Genomic DNA, 21,937 nt, shown 5'->3' with positions numbered 1-21,937 from the left:
GAGCCTCCTCTAGAACCTTCTCCTCAGAAGCCCAAGTCCTCAGATTTTCGTAGCACAAGTAAGTAGAAATGTTTGAGGAGAAGAGAGCCTCTGAGGGGAGGAAGGGACGGTCGCATGTGAATCTATGAAAGACACCAATACTGGAGAACCACAGTTTACAGGTAAGTAACTTTTGTTCTTCTCCAGTATTAGGGGTGTCTTTCATAGATTCACATGCTTGAATAAGAATAGAAAGCAGTAAATCATACATTAGTCAGAAAGGAATATACAAAGTAAGTCTTGGCAAAACATATCACTTAATAAGCAATAAAGAACCAAAACATGACAAAACCTTTATGACTGGAGGCGGGTAGCAACAGAGGCTCACCTTTATCGGAAAAGATTCCGCAGCACCGCTTGACCTACTGCCGCATCCGCGGCATCTGTTGATTGCAGGCAGTAGTGCTTCGTAAAAGTATGGCTGCTAGACCAAGTAGCAGCTCTGCAGATGTGTCTCAGAGGTCCCCCCGCAAAGAGGGCAGCAGAAGTTGACACAGCTCTCGTGGAATGAGCTCGAGCCGGAGCAGGAAGGGGCTTGCCAGCCCGTTGATGACAGTAGGATATGGCAGACGATATCCATCTGGTGATAGTCTGTTTAGTTACAGGTTGTCCTTTGCACACTGGGCCATATGCTACAAATAATTGATCAGTCTTTCTAAATGTAGCTGTGCGTTGAATGTAAAATTTAAGGCAGCGTTTCACATCCAGAGTGTGCAAAGAGCGTTCCGCTGCAGATTGAGGTGCAGGGAAGAAAGTCTCAAGGACAATAGGTTCATTGAGATGGAAGTCCCTGGGAACCTTAGGAATAAAACTGGGATTTGTTCTCAAGGTAACAGCCTCGTTAGAGAATTGTAGAAACGGTGGCTGTATAGTAAAGGCTTGAATGTCGCTGACGCACCTGGATGAGGTCAGAGCAAGCAACAGAGCCACTTTCCAAGTGAGGAATTTTAGATTGGAAGAATGGATGGGCTCGAATGGAGGCAAAAGCAGCTGAGACAAAACTAGGTTGAGTCGCCAAGAAGGTGGGGGCCGACGGATTGGTGGGAACATCCGAAAAAGGCCCTTGAAGAATTGTCTTATTATCCTGGAGGAGTACAAAGATGTTACGCCGTCATGGCGAAAACGAGAGATTGCAGCTAGAAAAACCTTTAGAGTGGAGTGTGATAGTCCTGATTTTGCTAGTGACAAAAAGAACGGCAAGATTTGTTCTGGCTGAGCACACATGGGATCTAGTGTTCTAGTGGAGCACCAAGCACAGAAACGCTTCCACTTCAACTGGTAAGTTTTGATGGTAGACTGGGCGCGAGCACTTGCTAGCACTGCCCTACAATCTTTGTCGATATTCAAGTGTGCAAATTCATTGTACTCAGGTTCCAGGCATGAAGTTGTAGGTATGCTGGATCCGGATGGCATATTTGACCTTGTTGCATTGTGAGAAGATGTGGCAGAGGGTGCAATTGTATCGGGTGTCTCAGAGAGAACAGAAGAAGATCTGAGAACCAAGGACGTCTCGGCCATTTGGGTGCGATCAGGATTATCCGACATGGTTGGAATCTCATTCTGTGTAACAGACGAGGAATGAGCGGCAGTGGAGGGAATGCATAGATGAAGTCGTTCGACCAGTCTATTGAAAAGGCATTCCCGCTCGACTCCTTGTGTGGATGCCGGCTCGCAAACTGTTGACACTTCCTGTTGAGAACAGTTGCAAAGAGATCCAACTGTGGTCGGCCCCACTGTCGGAAGATGTAATCCAACGTTGGTTGGTTTAGTTCCCATTCGTGGTTGTCCGAGAGGGCTCTGCTGAGCGAGTCCTCCAGCACATTGGCCACACCTGGGACATGGATAGCTTGGAGATGTATTTGGTGTTGGAGAGCCCAATCCCATATTTCCTGTGCCAGTTGTGACAGCACGAGAGATCTTGTGCCGCCCGGTTTGTTGATGTAGTGCATGCTGGTGGTATTGTCCGTCCTCACCAGCAATGTCTGTCCCTGCACTACTCTCTGAAAGGACTTCAAGGCCAAGAAAATCGCCAGTAGTTCTAAGCGATTTATGTGCCAAGTGCGCCGAGACGCCGTCCATTTTCCCTTCACGGACATCCCGTCGAGATGAGCCCCCCAACCTTCCAGGGAAGCGTCTGTCGTCAGTGTAAGTGTGGGTGGTTCGTCCTTGAATGAGCGACCTGTTGCTATGTTTGGAGGATGAGCCCACCACTCCAATGCTTTTTGAATGCGGGGCGTAAGATGGATTTTGTCTTCGAACGACCCCGATACCTGTTTCCACTGGCTGTCTAGTTCTTCTTGAAGGACTCTCATGTGCAGTCTGCAGTTGGGAATCAGTTGAATGCACGAAGAAGCCATGCCGAGGAATGATTTGTACATCCGGACAGAAACGTACTGCCTTGACTGCAGGAACTGAACTTTCTGTAACATTCGGCTTTGTCGCTCCTGTGAAACGAACACTTGCCCTAGCCGAGAATCGAGCGCGGCTCCTAGAAAATCTCGCTGTTGAGAAGGGTGAAAGTGTGACTTTAGGCAATTGAAGGCCTAACGTTTCGAACAGGGATATGCAGACTTGCGTGTGCTCTTGCGTTAGTTGGAAAGTCCTGGCCTTTATCAGGCAGTCGTCCAGATACGGATAAAACTGGATGCCCTGTAAACGCAGGTAGGCGGCCACCGGGGCTAGGATTTTGGTAAATACCCTCGGTGCCGATCGAAGGCCGAATGGTAGGACCTTGAATTGATAATGAAATTGGCCGACTGTAAAACGGAGGTATTTCCTGTGCCTGGGATGAATAGGCACATGGAAATATGCATCTTGAAGGTCTATTGTTGAAGAGTACTCTCCTGGAATGAGGAAATTCAAGATTTGAAGAAGGGTAAGCATCTGAAAAGTCTTTGATGCGATGAACTTATTTAGAGCTCTCAAATCTAAGATGGGGCGCCACTCTCCTGATTTTTTCTTCACTAGAAAGAAACGGGAGTAAAACCCCCTGCCGCGTTGACATTGCGGTACCAATTCTATGGCTCCTTTCCTGATCATAAGCTGCACCTGGGTCAACAGTTCCTTGAAATGGGGAGAAGGTGGGCCCGAAGGCGGGCGAGCGGGGGGAAATTTCGTAAATTCCAGGGTGTGTCCTTTTGAAACAACGTCCAAGACCCATTGGTCGTTGGTAATGTGCGACCAATTGCAGAAGAATTTCGAGATTCGACCTCCAAGATGCACCGTCATCTCACTGTTTTTTGCTGGTGTTCGCACCACCTCTGTAGTTGGACTTACGTTGGTAAGGTCTGGAGGTGGATGAACGATTTTGGGACTGATAGGATCCTCTTTGTCTGTTGTCGTTGCAAGTGTATCCTCGATATTGGCCTGTGCCACGAAAAGTAGAGGTTCCTCCTCCACTACCGCGTGCCCCACGAAATGGCCTTTTCCGATACTGAAGAGTTGTTAAGGACTTTGCTGTATCTGTGTCCTTTTTTATAAGTTCCAAAGCATCATCAACGTGCTTACCGAACAGAGACTCACCGTCGTAAGGTAAATCTAACACTCTGGATTGAACTTCTGGACGGAAGGTGGTTGACTTCAGCCAGCCTTGACGGCGCAAGACTGCAGCACCCGCTAGTTGTCGGAAACCGGGGGCGGAGCTAGCCGGCGTCGGTGGCGGACGCTTGAGCCTTCGGCTCCTCGCAAAGCCCCAGAATAATCCTGCTTAAATATCCTTAACTGTGCCGAAAAATTCGTAGCGGACTCTTGAACACCGGCTGGCACCCCCGACTGCACTTGAGGAACTTTTTGGCCGTGTAAGGGCGAGCTTTCCCGACCATTCCGGGGTCTTGTTCCAGGCGGCGCGGCAGTGGAGAACTAGGCCGAAAGCAGCGCACTATCCTGGAATAGAAGCCGGGCGACGTCACCAGACGTGCGGCCTCAGCACGGGCAGTTGTCGGGCTGCGTGCGAACTGTCTCACAGTTGGGTCTGGTTACTGATCAAGTCGTCCCCTGCTTACTAATTGGCGAGGACCCCATGAGAGAAGGGCCTGGAGGCTCGGCGGAGTGGTGGAGCATACAACACCGGAGCCCTGCGTCACGAGGTGGGGTGGCCATTAGCTCGGAGCCACAGTCTGATCGTTTCCCTGCAGCGACGTACTGCCCCACCGACCGCTCCTATCCTTTTAGGGGCTAGGTTGACCGGGGCTGGCATTGTGGATCTGGCCACCTTCTGAGCTGGGAGGCTTTGAGACTTGCACAGGTGAACGGAAGGGTTCTATCCGCCAGCACAGACGCCATCTTGGGCGCATCGGTCACTCGAACACTGGTAGCAGTATATCGACTGCCAGCGAAGACCCTGTCACTACTTGATCGGTCTGCCCCCTGGTTCTGTACTGTCACACGTTGGAGACTACGATGGGGAAGAACGACGCAACTCAGGGGAAGATCTCCTTTGAACGGCGCTGGCTGAAAGGGTCGGAGGTAGCGGCGCCGGACACATCGCCGAAGGGAGCTGCGGCGTCGGCCCCGGCACCCACGGAGATCCGGGACATGTTGGCCGCAATGGAGAAGGGAATTCAGGATAGCATTGCAGCGGTGGGCACCAAGATAGACGCTCTGTCCTACCGCATGGATCGAATGGCGGAGCGCATGGACAAGCATGCGGAGCGCCTAGACATGGCGGAGCGCCGACTCACTGTAGCGGAGGAAGCCCAAACGGAGTGGGACAAAGACCGAAAGCAGTTTGATAGACTCCTGAATGTTATCAGAGACAAAACAGAGGACTTGGAGGCGCGATCACGCAGATCCAACCTCCGTATCACAGGAGTGGCGGAATCCACACAAACGGGGAAGATGGAGTTATATGTGGAAAAACTGTTGAAACTGCTACTGGGTGAGGAGGTCTTTTCCCCCATGTTCATTGTGGAACGCGCGCACCGCACGTTGGGCCCACAGCCTCAACCTGGCGCACCACCTCGCCCCATTATCGCGAAACTGCTTAACTATCGCGACAGGGACACTGCTTTAAGAGTGGCGAGGGAGAAAGGCAAACTACAACATGAGGGTATGGATATATCCCTCTATCCGGACTTTACAGCCAGGGTGCAGGAAGAAAGGCGACAGTTTGCGCCATATAAGAAACAGCTCCGTACTCTGGGTCTGGACTATGAGATGCTGTATCCCGCCAAACTCCGGATCAATACCGGTGGAAGGTCGTATTATTTCACAGACCCCAAAGAACTCCATAAGTCCCTCAAGACTTGACGCGGGAACGGAAGGAGGCCCGACGCGGCCAAGACGACGAAGCCGGCTCGACATCGAACCTGGAAGAACAGGACTAGGGGCGGCTATGGGGAGGGCTGGCACTCTTCACTGCAGGTAGTCCACGGGCCCTAATGACACGAAGACTTCAGGTTTGCAGAGGCGGGGGGCATACGTTTGCCTTCTTGTTTGGGGATGGTAACATTGATTGAATCATGGCCTCGTGCACTGCTGCTAAGGCGATAGACGCAACAGAAGAGAGTACCCTGGACAAACGAGGCAAGCTTTGGGGGGGCCAGTCTGGGTGGGAAGGGGCTATACCCCTTGATATGCGTAGGGCACTGACATACGAGTGGGGCTGGAAAGGGGGCGCTGTACAGACATTCTTTCGGAACAGTTAGTGGTGTGCTATATTGGCGCGCTCTGCCCCGGTGCCTTTGGTTGTCTTACTCTCTGAGGGGTTAGTGTTGGACTATTAAACACTACACTTGTTGAGGGTACATGGGGGGGGTTCTTGGGGCCTGTCAGACCAGGTTGGGGGAGGTCGGCTGTGGGTGGGTTGATGTCCTAGGGGTGGGAACTAGAATTTGGACTGTTGGGGGATACGGTTGCTTGGGGTTGTTTGTGGGGTTCGATTGCGCGGAGTGTGAAATGTGGTGTAGTGCTGTGCCTGTTCAGAAGCGCCGGCTGGCGGCTTTGAGATTATGTGATCTGCTGTGTCCCGATTTGCTTATCCTCTATGATTATGCATTAACGAACCCTGGTTATGGCTAATGTTGCGCTGAATTTGAATGCACGTGCCCCGAGTGAGCTGAACCTAATGACATGGAATGTGCGGGGCCTGAACGACTTCCGTAAAGTAAGGAAGGTCCTTAACTATCTCAGTAGACATCATGTAGACATTGCCCTGTTGCAGGAGACACACTTGCCACTCTCCAGCAGAATTCTACAATCCAGGGGTCTAGCCGGGAACATAGTTGCAGCGGGGTTCACTACACATGCCCGTGGGGTGTTAATTTGGGCCAATCCCTTGTCACAGCTGCGGCTCATTCCTGTGCACTCGGACCCGGAAGGCAGGTTTGTCCTCACGAGATGTGTGGGCAAGGGGCTAGACTTGTTGGTAGTAAATGTTTATGGCCCTAATTATGACCACCCTGACTTTTACGCGACTCTGTCCGCTCTTGCTAGAACATATGCACAGCCATGGATGTTGTGGGGCGGGGACTTTAACTTTGTGTTCGACCCATCTCTCGACCGCTCTGCGGGCACTATCCGGCGCCCTGTGGCCTCGGCCTCTTACATGGCAGCTGAAATGATCAAATCTGACTTGATAGATGTTTGGAGGGAGAGACATCCAACGAAGGGTGGTTTTACACATTACTCAGCATTCCACGATGTACATACTAGGATAGACTACTGGTTGGCGCCCCCCCAGGTACTTGGCAACATCAGCGCATGCGCAGTCCTCCCACGCACACTTTCGGACTACTCCCCTATTCTTCTCCGCCTCACGACTGCCAGGAAGGGGATCCCGGCCTTTACGTGGAGGTTCCCGCCTTTTGCGTTGCTAGATGAGGCATTCAGGGGGGAGCTTGCTGAAGACATAGAACAGTACTTCGCGACAAACATAGGAACAGTGGACGACTTCTTTACGGTCTGGGAGGCCTTTAAGGTCTACATCAGGGGGGTGGTGATGTCGAAACATTCGAGTGTGTTACGATCCATTCGGCAGGATCTCACTACCCTGGAGAACAGGATGGCGGAGCTTGAGGCTCGGCGACTGCAACTAGGCGGCGACTCGGAGAGTCAGGAGATCACCCAACTTCTGTCAGAGTTTCAGGCGCTGGCGGACAGGGAGGTCCTCTATATGGGCAAGTATGCCACGGCTAGACAGTACGGGGAGGGGGAAAGACCTGGCGCGCTGCTAGCACGCATGGTCCGCAGCACTAGACGCCCTCTGGTCGTTGAGGAGCTGAGGACTCCGGAGGGTGACAGTTACGGATGAGGAGCAGATACTAGAAACCTTCAGGAGATACTACGCAGATTTATACCAGTCCAAAACGTAGGGAGTGGAGAAAGAGATGGAAGACTACTTAGATCATATAGCTATGCCGTTCCTCAAGAACTCGGATAGAGAATTCTTGATGGCCCCCTTCCACCAGGATGAAATTCTAGAAGCGCTGGCGGGTATGCGTTCGGGAGGCGCGCCGGGCTCGGATGGCCTCACGGTTGGTTTCTATAAGGCCTTTAAGGACTTGCTGCTGCCGCACTTGGTCGCCCTATTTAATGCCATCTGTGAGAACAGTGAAATGCCGACTACTAAGCGTGAGGCGCTGCTCATTACTATACCCAAACCGGGGAAACCGCCTGATTTTTGCGGCTCGTATAGGCCGCTCAGCCTGCTCAATGTTGATGCCAAGATTTATGCTAAGGTCCTTGCCACTCGACTAGCCTTACTGGTCCCTGGTCTGGTCGCTCCGGAGCAATCCGGATTTGTCCCGTGCAGGAATTTAACCTACAACATACGCACGGTACTAGGTGCGATGCAACATGTCAAGCAGGAGAACAGCGCGCTGGCAATCTTCCTTGACATGGAAAAGGCGTTCGACTCGGTGGAGTGGCCCTTCATGGTTCGTGTGCTGCGGAAACTGGGTCTAGGCGAGCCGTTCCTGCAGCAGATTGGGGCGCTTTACCATCGACCCTCTGCCAGGCTGCGTCTGGGAGATAGGGTGACGGAGCCGATATACATTGGGAGAGGCACGCGGCAGGGCTGCCCCCTGTCGCCGTTGCTCTATGCACTGGTGGCGGAACCCTTGGCGTGTGCCATACGAGAGTACCACAGCCTGGAGGGTATTAGCTTCCCCACCTATAAAATAGGGATATCGACTTATGCAGATGATACGTTACTTTACGTTCGAGACCCGGAAGTCAACTTGGCCGCGGTGTTACGCGAGGTGGTCCGCTTCGGCTCACTGTCGGGCCTGAAGGTGAACTGGGATAAATCGATCGCGTTCCCGCTCACCCCAGTGACACGACCGTTTGCTATGGAGTACCCATTGCAGTGGTCCACCGACTCTGTTCGCTACCTGGGCATTCGCCTGCATACGGACCCTGAGATCCTAGTCAGAGACAACTACGGGGTGGCTTATAGCAAATTGGTTGATGACGTAGATAAATGGATCAGGCTCCCGCTCTCCCTTTCAGGCAGAATCGCTCTAATGAAAATGGTGATACTTCCCCGTTTCCGGTTTCTGTTCCTGAATTTGCCTGTGGTATTATCGAGGGCATTCTTTCGGCAGCTCACCTCGGTGATGGTGCGGCTGGCTTGGGGGGGCAAGCAGCCTAGGGTCCGATGGACGACTCTGATACTCCCTTGCGAGATGGGGGGACTCGGAGCACCGGACCTAGAACGCTATTATAGGGTCGCTCAGGCATCGCATCTACACTCGTCGGTGCACGGTGATGCTCGGACCCCGCACCTCATATTGGAGCGGTTGTTTGCTGACCCGCTTCCTCTGCCCGCCACTGTTTGCCTGCCCACGGACCGCACAGTTGGCCGAATGGACTCGCTGAAAGCGACAAATCATGCCTGGAACTGCTTGGTGAGTTCTCGTAGCTGTACTTTGCTGTACTCTCCACTGCTACCTGTGGAGTGGGCCCTTTGGCTTGACCCTCTAGGGGAAAAAGGAGTGATTACAGCCTTGCGATCTCTGGGCGTAGTAAAAATGGAAGACTTGTTCGTGGGGGGCATACTTAAATCCTGGGACCAGTTGAATGCCACTGAGGCAGGCCACACCCTGCTACAAAAATTCCAATATCACAGGCTCCGCTCGGCATTCCGTGAAATACAGGGCCCAGACCTGGAGGAACCGGAGGAGATCCCGGAATTGACCTATGTACTTAAATCCACCTCGTCGGCGAAGCTCATTTCGCAGCTTAACAAGCTGGGTGTGACGCAGCAGCGACTGCAGCCGTCTAAGGCCAGGGAGGCCTGGCAGGCTGACCTCTAATCCCCCATTGATGACGGGATGTGGCGATACTGCTGCGCCAGCACGCGTAAGATTTCCCTGAACGGCAGGCACCGCTTGGTGCATTTCAAATATTTACAGCGAGTGTACTATACTCCTGAACGTCTTCATCGCTATGGCCTCCGTAACACAGCTGAATGCGAACGCTGCCGGACAATGGTAGCAGGCTTTTTCCACTTGGCATGGATGTGTCCTGGGGTGCAGGCGTTCTGGGGGGAGGTCTTTACGGAACTTGATCAGATCCTGGGGGAACCCCTGCCCCGCACTCCCGCTCTCGCGCTTATTGGTTATTCTAAGCCTCTAGCCCCGGGACTGCGTCGCCTGGTAGACATGGCGCTGCTGTTGGCGAGACGGGTGGTTGCGGCCTGCTGGTTGCGAGGTCCTCTCCCCACAAAATCTAGATGGATGAGGGATCTACAGTACTGCTGCACCCAGACAGAACTGTACAGCGACCTGCTCCCGCCCAGAAGTAGACCCAAGAACTTCTGGGATCTTTACAAAGAGCATTTACAGAAAGGAGAGGAGGACAGCTCTGACACCACAGAGGCGGTAGAACTGCATGACAGAATAGAGGAGCTCGGTTCCGACACTGTACACTGCGATACAGGAGAGGGAGGGGGTGGGAATGTCCATGGTTAAGTGGGGTGGATGTGAGAACCCGGAGCTGAGATAGTGGGGGGCGGCCAGGGGAGGACTGTTCTTTCTGGGGGGATGGACACGGACACAGGGTAGGTACACACGGGGACTTGTTGGTTGGGACAGGGTAAGCAAACATACAGACACACTCTAGAGGGTGGGGTGGGAGTTTGGCGGGAACTGTTTATTTCTTGTTCTCGCATCACTGTTGGACCGTTTTATCGCGATTGCAAAAGTTGATTGCCAGTTGACGCACCACACCAGCACGTAGCTTGCGATATGACCTCCTAAATGACACAGTTATAACTTTCCTGCATTACCTCGCCGCCGGGCCTCCGGGATGCCGGCACAAAGGCTGTGTACGACTTGATAATTGGCTGTCTACGTGAAGTTGGAACTGACTGTGGGGGTACACTATACTTGTATGATACATTTGGTGATGTCAATGGCTTTGCTATCAATAAAGAATTTTTTTTATTAAAAAAAAAAGTTGTCGGAAACCAGTAGAGGATATATCGACGGCACAGTCGATTATTTCCGCTGAAATTTTTTCTCCTTCGAGAATGATGGCCTGCGCTTCATCCCGGATGGAGTCGGGCATTTGAGGGATTAGACCAGCGATCTCGGACCACATTTGACGGTCATAGCGACCTAGAATGGCTAAGGCGTTGGAAGCGCTCACCGTTGTCGCTGCCATCGTGGTAAATTTCTTTCCAATTGAGTCCAATTTACGGCCATCCTGATCAGGCGGAGATATCAGGCATATGGCTGGATTCCGAGACCTTTTTTGTGCCGCCTGAGTGATAACTGAATCTGCCTTAGGTTGTGAAACCAAACAGGCCGGAGAAGTAGGTGGCGCTTTATATTTTTTGTCCAATCTAGGTAGAACGGCCGGTATGGAATTAGGACGTTCCATTAACTTTAGACCCTCTTCCCATATGTGGTCTATGATAGGGATGGTATGAGTTTGCCGTTGCGGTAAGTCCTTAAAATCATACAAAAAGCATTCCGTTTGTTGTGCCTCGATTGTTAAGTGGAACCTCTTCGCTGCGCGAACCATAAGGTTATGGAAACTCGCGATATCCACTGGTGGCGAAGTTCTTGGTGATGCCGGTGGAGTAGAGGGTGTCTGTGCCCTATAATTGTCCCATTCCTGCATTTCATCATCAGTGTCATTATCTCCAGTGTTATGAGGAGTTTGAGTCTCATTATCTGTATCATGAGCAGCACCCAAAGGAGACGTAGGTGCAACAGGCGCCGGAGCTTGAGGCCTAGGTGCTGGAGACTGTGGTCGAGGTGCTGGAGACGGAGGGCGAGGAGCTGGAGACTGAGACCGGTGTACATGAGGTGCTGGGGAAGGAGGCAACGACGGTGGAAACCTACGATTGTAGTCATCCAGCATATGTTGCAGGTTTTTCACCATAGACAGAGGAATTTGCGTAAACTGTTCGTAAGTTGGTGGTTGTGATCTATCTATTGGAAAAAGTACATTCCCATCTTCGACGGTATTATCCGCATCCTCATCCTCGTCACTGTAGTCCTGACATTTAATGTGTAACTCTGAAGGACTGGATGCTGGCTGATAAATTTGATCCATTTCAGAATCATTTCCGGATTCCTCTTCTCCAGACTGAAACAATTTTTCCGGAGGCGGAGATCCACTCCTAATTGGACTTAACTGTATTAGTGGTACAGTCTTGAGAGACGAGGCAGTAACCACTTTGAAGGTGTTAGTAGTCTGTAGGGGTTGGTGCGTCGTCAACGAGCCCGTCGACGAAAGTTCTAAAGCCTTAGCACCCCCTGGTTGTTTTTTCGTTGTCGCCGCAGAATCCGGCGTAGGGAGCAACAGCTTTGTCTTGGTCGACGAAGATTTTTGGGTCGTCGACGAGGTCGTCGACGAGGTTGCATTCTTTGCCGTCAACGATGAGGCTGTCGACGACGAGATAGTAGCTGTCGGCGGAACAGCCGTCGACGGGGGGTTCACTGTCGACGGAGATTTAATAGTCGACGGGATAGTCGTCGACGAGGAAGATCCGGTCGTCGGAACAGGCGTCGACGACGATGGCTTGCTCTTCGTCGACGGAGGAACCGTCGACGGTGGGCGCGTCGACGATGATTTCTTCGTCGACGGTTTGATCGACGAGATCATAATAATGGACGAGATGGGTCTCACCTCCTGGCTGCTCGTCGACGAGATGGTCGTCGTCGTTGCAGAGCTGGTCGACATGGAAGTAGTAGTCGTCGACGTCGAAACTGCCAAAACGGACTTTGTAGACGCTGAAGTCGTCGACGGACGCGTCGACGAGCCCGTCGACGAGCCAATGCCCGTTTTTGAAGAGGAGGGCATAGTCTTGGGTCGAGACGCCAGAGAGCCAGGTCCCGTAGGCGCGCCCTGAAACAAGTCTTGTGGGGAGACATCCTTGAAAGATCCCAACTTTTTACTCTTTTTAAGAAAAGGAGAGGGAACTTCAGTCTCAGACCCACGCTTCTGAGAGGATCTTGAAAAACCAGATGACATACTCTCAGCATCGGAAACCACATTCTCAGATGATTTCAACTTCTGTAGCCACAGAAGGAGACGGGCCTCTCTGTCCGTCAATGTCTTAGGGGGAAAAGTGCGACAGAACTTGCAGGTAGAGGCAATGTGGTCCAGATAAAGACAGTAAGGAATATGCTACTTACCAGTATGCATCTGTTCTTGGCATAGAGGGCTGCAGAGTGGTACATTATGAATAGATCGCCATCTGGTGTTGGGCTCGGATGATTGCACTTTGTTTTTCTCTTGGAGAGTCTTTTGTATCTTGGTGACTCCTCCCTTGGTTGGTAGTGCGCACGGGCATCGGCTCCATCCTTAGATTGTTTTGCCATAGTAGGGTTAGATTGAGTAGTATAGTAGAATACAGATAAGAATGCCCATGTAAGTGTATCTAAATAAGATAATGTTGGAACAGACACAGGTTTCCGGGGAGGCTGGGAGGGCATGTACCACTCTGCAGCCCTCTATGCCAAGAACAGATGCATACTGGTAAGTAGCATATTCCGTTCGAGGCATATGGGCTGCAGATGGTACATTATGAATAGACTATACAGCAGTTCTCTCCCTAGCGGTGGTCGCCCGTGTCTGTTGCAACTGTCTGAAACAATGTTTTTAATACTGCTTGTCCCACTCTAGCTTGTTGTGTTGTGTGCACATCTACACAATAGTGTTTTGTGAAGGTGTGCGGTGTAACCCAGGTAGCTGCTTTGCATATGTCATCTAGTGAAATGTTTCCCAAAAATGCCATAGATGCTCCTAGTTTACGTGTAGAGTGAGCTCTAGGAGGAACAGTTAATGTTCTCTTTGCCTTTAAGTAGCATATTTGAATGCATTTTACAATCCATCTGGCAATGCCCGCTTTGGAGATGGGATTGCCTTTATGTGTAGGAGAAAACGCAACAAATAGCTGTTTTGTCTTTCTGAAAGTTTGTGTTCTTTCTATGTAGTACAATATGGCCCTTCTAACATCCAATGTATGTAGGGCTCTTTCTGCTACTGTTTGTGGTTTTGGAAAGAAAACCGGTAATTCCACTGACTGATTGATGTGGAATGCTGAAATTACCTTTGGTAAGAATTTTGGGTTTGTTCTAAGAACCACTTTATTTTGGTGTAACTGCATAAATGGTTCTTGAATCGTAAAAGCCTGTAGTTCACTTACTCTTCTAAGTGACGTGATAGCTATGAGGAAGACCACCTTCCCTGTGAGGAATTGTATTTCACACCTATGCATAGGTTCAAATGGTGGCCCCATTAGTCTGGTAAGTACTATGTTGAGATTCCAGACTGGGGAAGGTGGTCTTCTTGGTGGAATGACTCTTTTGAGTCCTTCCATGAAAGCTTTAATTGCTGGTACTTTAAACAGTGAAAGATGTTGCCTGTTTTGTAGGTACGCCACTATGGCTGCGAGATGAACTCTGATAGAGGTATATGCTAAGTTACATTGCTGCAAGTGTAGTAAATAGCAAATGATTTGTTTAGTGGATGCGTCCAGAGGGTTGATGTGCTTACTGTTACAGTGTATAGCAAACCTCTTCCATTTTGCTGCATAGCATGCTCTGGTGGTAGGACGTCTTGCTTGTTTAATGATTTCCATACATTCTGGTGGCAAATCTAAACATCCAAACTCTATGACCTCAGGAGCCAGATCGCTAGGTTCAGTTGTTTGGGATCTGGGTGCATTATTTCTCCATGGTTCTGTGTAAGATGCATGGGTAATAATTTTAGCTTTTGATGTGGTACTTGTGAGAGTTGTAGCAGCGTGGTGAACCACGGCTGTCTTGCCCACGTGGGTGCCACTAGTATCATTGTCATTGAGTGTTGTTGCAGTTTCCGAACCAGTAACGGAATTAGTGGTAGAGGAGGGAACGCGTAAGCAAATTTGTTGGACCAATTTATCCATAGTGCATTGCCCTGGGACCGTTGGTGTGGGTACCTGGATGCAAAGTTTTTGCATTTTGCGTTCTGATGATTGGCAAACAGATCTATCTCTGGTTGCCCCCATTTTTGGAAGAATGGCTGCAGTATTTGGTCGTGCAGCTCCCATTCGTGTACTTGTTCTGACTGTCTGCTTAGGATGTCTGCTATCTGATTTTGAACTCCTGGTAGGTGTTCCGCTAACAGGTAGATCTTTTGAGGGATGGCCCATCTCCATATGTCCTGTGCTAGTTTGGATAGTTGGAGAGAGTGTGTCCCCCCCTGTTTTTGAATATAATACATTGCAGTCATGTTGTCTGTTCTGATCAGGACTGCTTTGCCTGTTATTTGTATTTGGAAAGCTTTTAGTGCTAGAAATACTGCTAATAGTTCTAGGTAGTTGATGTGCAGTTTCTTTTGCTGCACACTCCACTTCCCCTGCACTGTGTATTTGTCCATATGCGCTCCCCATCCGGAGAGCGATGCGTCCGCTGTTATTATCACTTGTGGAATTGGCTCTAGGAACGACCGTCCCTTGGAAAGGTTTTCTGTGTTCCACCACTTCAGAGAGCGATACGTCCGGTCGTTTACCAACACCAGATCTGTAATCTGACCTTGAGCCTGATTCCACTGTGTCGCTAGACACTCCTGTAGTGGGCGCATTTGTAGCCTGGCATGTGGTATTAGCAGTATGCAGGAGGACATCATGCCTAATAGTTGCATAAACACTCGTGCTGGTAGTGAGTGTTGTGGTTGAAATCTTTGTATTAACCCGACCATTGTCTGTATCCTGATTGGGTTGGGGTATGCTATTGCCTTTTCTGTGTCTATCGTAGCCCCCAGATATTGCTGAATCTGGTTTGGTTGCAGGTGTGATTTCTTGTAGTTCACCGTAAACCCTAGGTGGTGCAGCAATTGAATTGTCTTCTGTGTGTTGTGAAGACATTCCTCTTTTGACTTGGCCTTTATTAGCCAGTCGTCCAAGTATGGGAAGACATGTATTTGTTGTCTTCTTAGGTGTGCTGCCACCACAGCTAGGCATTTTTTGAACACTCTCGGTGCTGTTGTGACACCGAACGGAAGGACTTTGAACTAATAGTGTTGTCCTTCTAAAACAAACCTTAGGTATTTTCTGTGGGCTTTGTGAATTGGGATATGAAAGTAAGCGTCTTTTAGATCTAGTGTAGAAAGAAAGTCCCCTTTCTTCAGTAAAGGGAGTACTTGTTGGAGCGTGACCATGTGGAAATGCTCCGAGTTTATGTAAGCATTGAGAAGTCTGAGGTCTAATATTGGTCTTAGAGACCCGTCTTTTTTGGGGATTAGGAAGTATAGAGAGTATACTCCTGTTCCCTGTTGATCTTTTGGGACCTTCTCTATTGCATGTTTTTGTAGAAGTGCTAGTACTTCTTCTCTTAATAATGTCAGATGATCTTGACTCATTGGACGCTGTTTGGGGGGGGATGTTTGGTGGGGTAGCTGTGAGTTCCAGGCAATAACCATGTTGGATAATTTGTCTCACCCACTTGTCTGATGTGATGTTTTCCCAGACAGGTAGGAACTGTGATAGACGTCCCCCGACCGGTGTTATGTGGTCTGGGGGGAGTTCTATGAAGTCACTGTTTTGGGGTTGAGGCGTTGCGGTTGTTATTATTTCCGCGTCCTCTACCCTTGTTGTTGTTACCTCTGTAACTTCCTCTTGAATTACCTCTGGGTGATGTTGGTGTGAAAGAGGTGGATTGCTGATTTGTTCCTGTATTCTTTGAGCCCCCTCTATAGGTGGATCTACGAAAGGAACCTCTTTGTGTTGGCTGTTGCAATGCTCCCATTGACTTAGCCGTTTCTGTATCTTTTTTCATTTTCTCTAAGGTCTCATCTGTGCTTGAACCAAACAGTGTTTTTTGATCAAATGGTTTGTTCAGTAGTGCCGTTTGTACTTCCTGTTTGAATCCTGAGATTCTAAGCCATGCATGTCTCCTCAACATTACACTGGTGTTTATGGATCTTGCTGCAGTGTCTGCTGCGTCTAGGGCGCACTTAATGGAAGTATTAGTTATTATTTTTCCTTCCTGTATTAACTGATCTGCCTTTTTCTGATGTTCCTTGGGGAGATGTGTGATGAGTTTTTCTAATTCATCATAATGCGCCCTGTCATAACGTGCGAGTAGTGCTTGTGTATTGGCTATACGCCAGCTATTTGCCGCCTGTGATGCTACTCTCTTGCCTGATGCATCTATTAATTTTGACTCTTTATCAGGTGGAGGAGCCTCTCCTGTAGATAATGAGTTTGCTCTTTTACGAGCGTTTGAGACCACCAGCGAGTCCAGGGGTACATGTCCTTTAATAAAGATTGGATCCTTTGGAGCCGCCTTATATTTTTTATCAATTCTTGGGTTTAACACCCTAGCCCTCACTGGGTCTTTGAATATTTCTTCTGTGTGACTGAGAAGACCCTTCAACATAGGAAGAGTACCTGATGTTCTTTGTGCATTAGGTAGCGTCTCTAACAGGAAATCCTCTATTTGGGGTTCTGTATGTATATCTACCTTATGATATTTTGCTGCTCTATTAATGAGCTGCGCAAATCCTGTGTTATCATCAGGTGGTGAAGGCTTTGAGGGATATAACTCTGGGTCGTTGTCTTCATCTGACCCTACGTCATAATTTTCCCATGGGTCATCCTCATCTGGCATGGTTTCGTCATCCCCTTGAGGTTCTCCCTCCCTTAGATCACTGTCTACATCAGACTGAGGTGTAGATGGTCTTGGTGTGGAAGGTGTAGGAATATTTGGCATAGTGTGAGGAATAGGAGAAGAGGGTGTGACTTTATGTCTAGGAGAAGTAGGAGGAGTTGTATTTGTCCCCAGTGTTCTCTTTTTTGAAGGAAGAGATTTATCTTCTGTCTGTTCATTCTTTCTCTTCTTCGTCACTACTTTGCCAGTTTGCGGATCGATAAACAAGATCTTTTGTTTGGGATCTGTCTGTTGCTCCTGAATCGGTACCGAAGGCCCTGGTTCCGAAAGGTGCTTATGTTTTCGATCGTCAGTGTTTGGTGCTTTCTGCACCGAGTGTCTACTCGATTTCGACTTCCTGGGTATCGAGTGAATCTTGGACGACGAACCATGTTTATGTTTCGACATGGAATGTTTCGGTACCGAGCTTTCCCTTGTATGTAGCCTCGGTGTCGAAGTCGATGTCGCCTTTTTCTCGGATCCGACATGGTGGGAGTCCGAGTGTTTCGGTTTCAGTTTCGGTTTCGTTGCCGGGCCCGAGGGCGGGGCGTCGGAAACTTTTTTCTGCGGTTTGACCGGGCTCGAAGGCGGGGTCGTTACCGCACGGGGTCGGTTTTTCGGTAAGGGGACGTCGTCACTCACGGTTTGTTGCTCGTTGAGTTCTTCAACCTCCGACTGGTCCCCTTCCGACCCCGACTGATCCTCTTCTTCTTCCATTAGCTCGTCTCCGAACAGCTCCGGGATCGCCTCCGACTGCATTCTTGAAACCTCGTGTCTTCGAGCTCGACGATTTCTAATCGTTAGCTTGGAGGAGAATGCTGCGCAGGCTTCGCAGTCCCTGGATTCGTGTTCAGGCGATAGACAGAGGTTGCACACCTCGTGTAGGTCCTTGTGTGGGAACTTAGCACCACACGTTGGACATTTCTTGAATGGAGTCCTTTCCATGGACTCCGGGCTTGACTGCGTCGAGAAAGTTCTCTTGTTCGTCGACGTAGGTCTAAGTTTTTTCTTCGATTTTGAATTTGCAACGCGTCGGAATGGAAATGAAACGCGCTCGATAACAATACCGTTGAATTGGAAAGGGAATACGCGCCGATAAATCACTTTTCTCTGAAGTTGATCTGGAGCGTCTCGATCCTCATCCGAACCCGATGGCGGAAAAAAACAATCTAAGGATGGAGCCGATGCCCATGCGCACTACCAACCAAGGGAGGAGTCACCAAGATACAAAAGACTCTCCAAGAGAAAAACAAAGTGCAATCATCCGAGCCCAACACCAGATGGCGATCTATTCATAATGTACCATCTGCAGCCCATATGCCTCGAACATACACTTACTGTGTGGATCCTCATGAAAAAGGCGCAATTTACCACAGGATGGACAAGCCTTGAACAAAGTTTTCTTTGAAGAAGACCTTTCTGAAGAAAAATAGGTAGAAACTGGAAAAAACTGAGCAGAGCTCAGGGAGACTCCCTTCACACGACGTGCGGTAGAAAATCTGAGGACTTGGGCTTCTGAGGAGAAGGTTCTAGAGGAGGCTACAGCCTGATTGGCTGGAATGTGGACCAACACATAATGACTCTAATATGTTACTAAAGTGAATTCTCCCTTGGGCTTTTCAATGGGCCTATTCTGTTCTATGGTACTTTTTCAGATTTACATTTCTATTGCATTATATGTATGTATTTTTTATTTATGATATTTCTCATGTATACATGCATATATATTACTGCTATTTATGTACCGTGGGACTCCCACTTCGACGACGGGGAATATTCAAGCATGTGAATCTATGAAAGACACCCCTAATACTGGAGAAAGGAAGGTTCTAGAGGGAGGTGATAGCGGATTGGCTCTCTTCTAGAGTTTGGTCCTTTTTACAAAAGGACATAGATAGGCTACTAAGGTGAGGCCCTTAGGCCTACTTTTCTCTATATATGTCTAATAGGACATTACTTTTCTATATACCAGAGACTCCTGTCTCGACGACGGGGAATGATTCAGGCATGTGAATCTATGAAAGACACCCATAATACTGGATAATAATGGGTACAAGCAGTACAGTGTTTGAAGTCTTTTTTTTGAAAGGGCAATACAAATTATTAACAAGGAGCCCGGTTTGTTTGGGGTGAAGGAAAGCAGACATATTCAACCATAAATGCATCATACTCATGTCCAACCACTTTGTTCAGGACACAGCAAACAATATTTCTGTGGTCATGAGCTCCACATCAAGCTGCAGACATCAATTAAAAAACTCATTTCACCTTCCTGCATACATACATAGATTTTGAGGCCACCTAGCTACAAAAATATACATAAATTATCTGGCCAGAATAACAATGTATTTAATCATATCAAGTAGTAGACGGCTAAGGTATTTCTTTCGATCTTGGAATGGAAAATATTTCTCCTAGCTTTCGAATAGGAGATTTTCCCACAGCTAAATGTCCAGAAAGGGACAAACAGGGGTTGCAACAGCTTTAGATACATTGTACACCTAATCCTCTTCATGAAAGAGGAGAATCACATCTGATTTAGGGTATCTGGCCTTGTGTATTGAATTTTGCAAGTTGGCCGACTGGAAAAAGTTTTCCTAGACTGAATGTATACCCCCCCCCCCCTTCCGACTCCTTCCAGATAATTTTTAAAAAACGTCATTTATTTTGTTAGATCTGTTAGCAAATAGATACAAATACTGAAGAACTCAAGCATCAGTGATCTGAAGCACATTCATTCGAAAGTTTATATTGGTGGTTGGACAAAGTTGGCCTTCACTTCAATGTCTAATATCACATTGTCCAGACCCAGCAGCTAATAGCATGACACCAAATAGCCACTGTCTGGGACTAGCAACCTCTGCGCCATTGCCTTGGAGAACAGATCTTTGGAAACTCTTGCAGACATTGTGCAATGCTTCACAGTATAGTCTTTCAAACTGTTTATTGATGCAACATTGGTACTGAGTAGAAAGTGGAAGACAAAGCAAGTGTATAACCATGAACAGAAGACTACCTGGAAGCATGCAAGTGTATAAATAATGAACATAAGACTGATTGCCTAATAGCACTGACAGAAGCAGAGTAGCAAAAAAAGCACATGACCAGGTCAAGGGTATTTCCCGAAAGCCTACTTTTAATTGACTTAGTCTCACTACCTAAATAGCACAAGTTTAGTGCCTAAGATTAGCACAATCTACCTGGATAGATATTCAGCACGTGGAAGGGGTGGGGCATGGAGGAGTTCGAAGGGACTGCTGGTTCATACACCTGACCTGGGACTGTGCAAAAATAGTAGAATTTTAAGGCATCCCCCCCCCCAGCCTGCAGAGGTTGATGGATGGAAAAAGAACTTCTGAGAATGGGCGCTAGCAGATGAACAACATAATAAGAATACAAGATTTGGCTGGATGGGAGGAGATGTTAAATAGACTGTTAGAACCCCCAAATAATAGCCTGCTTTGAATGACTATTGGCTGATATGTATGTTAACCACATCGCTGCTGTGGTTATTTTTCCCCTGTGCTGGAAATTGCCATTTTGCTGGTGTCATGAAGAGCTCAGCTCGTCATCAGCACAGCTCAACTGTGCCTCATGACAAGCTGAGCTAGTCATGAGCATGGAAGGGGTTAAGGACTATATTCTCTTTCCAACAGGTTTCTACCAACGGAGCAAGCCAAGGAAAAATTCATCGGATTCCAAATGGAGTGAGCAACTAGACAGTTAGGCAGAACATGGTAGCCATATTTGAGGCACAGTTACCTCTCTGCCAAACTCTAAATGAGGCTCCAAGTGCATAAAGCTTGAAAGATCACCAGCTGGTGCTGTTTAATGGGCTGGATTTATTGATTGGCGAGTATTTTTAGGGGTTAATCGCATCATTGCTGCTGAATATTCCCGCTGTGTGCTGCAATTTTCAAAATCCCATTGTTTGTGACAAGGTCAACTAGTCATAAGCACAGCGCAGGTAACACCCATGACGAGTTGACCTTGTAAAAAGCATCGAAGGGGTTAAAGACATAATAGCAATTTTCCTTATAAATTAAGTTTAAGTTATGCACAGTATGGCAGATTTGTGTTGGGTTTTCCCAGCGTTTGATTCTTTGAAAGAGGACTCGGCTATGGTTTGTGGTTTCCTCTGTGATGGATATTTGTGCACAAGGATAAAGTATATTGATGGTTTTCAGTTTAAATGAATTAGTGACTTCTTCATGGCTTGTAGGAGGTCTTGACAAATATTTAGTACAGAGTTGTTGTGCTGAAATGTATTTCAGGAGGTCTACGGAGTTGGTCGGTTTTGATTGCTCTTTTCATTGTAGCTCAAGAGGAGTGGAGCTTAACAATGAAGTATTGTTATCAGACTAGTTACGTTTGATTATGTATTTCAAGGTTCATGGCAGAGGGGGGATTAACAGGTCTAGGAGTTTCCTTTGTTATAAACAGGAAGGCAGTAAAACAGACAGGCCAGTTTCAGAGCAGCTTTTGATTACAAGAATAAAGTGGGTTTTGTTGATATTCCAAAGGATATTAAAGTCTACAAAGAATCAGTTCATCAAGCAGTGAATCGCCATGAAATTAATTGGAGTTTTGATAGGATTCAGGGAGAATGTGAATCCTAGAAGGCTGCAGATATCAAAAGGTTTTATTCTGCATAGGGTTTGATAGTGATTCCCAAAGATAGCTTGCACATCCATTTTTGCGAGGTCCACCCTTGTGTAATTAAGAGTATCCATTGATTACTAGGATATCAAAAGAGGATACAGAGGCCGGGTAGTGAAGAATCATGTACCTCTAATGAAAGCAGACCTAGA

General features: G+C 48.4%; 1 protein-coding gene across 3 annotated transcripts in view; it reads right to left on the bottom strand.

Moving 5' to 3' along the window:
- RPRD1A (regulation of nuclear pre-mRNA domain containing 1A) overlaps positions 1–21,937 on the bottom strand; it is a 431,185-nt gene that overhangs the window by 237,806 nt on the left and 171,442 nt on the right. The gene's annotated exons all lie outside the window — the stretch shown is intronic.

This window comes from Lissotriton vulgaris, chromosome 4_1, assembly GCF_964263255.1.
Source record: "Lissotriton vulgaris chromosome 4_1, aLisVul1.2, whole genome shotgun sequence".
Lineage (NCBI taxonomy): Eukaryota > Metazoa > Chordata > Amphibia > Caudata > Salamandridae > Lissotriton > Lissotriton vulgaris.
Note: the sequence above shows the minus strand (reverse complement) of the source record. Positions and strands in the feature narration are given on the sequence as shown.